Below are 675 nucleotides of genomic sequence, written 5' to 3' on the forward strand. Positions count from 1 at the left end.
TTATCAGAAAAAAAAATCACAAAACAATTACCACATATTGATAACATGTATCAAAAGTAATAAAATAATTTATAATGATTTCTTTTATATATTTAATTTATTCAAACAAAATAGATTAGATATAATACTTGAAAGACTTTTTTTTGGGTCATAATACTTGAGAGACTATAATTATTAGAACTAAAAACATGTTGTCCCCCGATTATACAAAAATACTATCATAGCGAGGCCTAAATTTGCCATTAATGCCTTGATCGATGAATTTTTTAGTTAAACGAATTTTACAAAATTCGAATCATCAATACTTATTTAAGTAGATGATATGAGTTAATCACTCAATCAATTTAAGTTAATTATTATAATTCTAAGACTAAAATTTATTGTTGATAGTTAATGAATTTTTTATTGACTAAGAAAAATTTAAATTATACTCAATATCTATTTTACTAAACTCTAAGAACTTAGGTGCTCAAAAATCAATAGTAAATATTTTGTTAATTAATTACCATAATATATACTTACACATCAAAGGAAATTCTAATATTGGATTTCTCGTAAAAATATTCTATTGATAATATATGATAATTATAACTATAAATAGTTACTGTTATGAATCAAGTTAATGTTCATACTTTTTTATATATATAATTTAATAAATAAGATATATTAATTTTT

This window comes from Arachis ipaensis, chromosome B10, assembly GCF_000816755.2.
Source record: "Arachis ipaensis cultivar K30076 chromosome B10, Araip1.1, whole genome shotgun sequence".
Classification (NCBI taxonomy): Eukaryota; Viridiplantae; Streptophyta; class Magnoliopsida; order Fabales; family Fabaceae; genus Arachis; species Arachis ipaensis.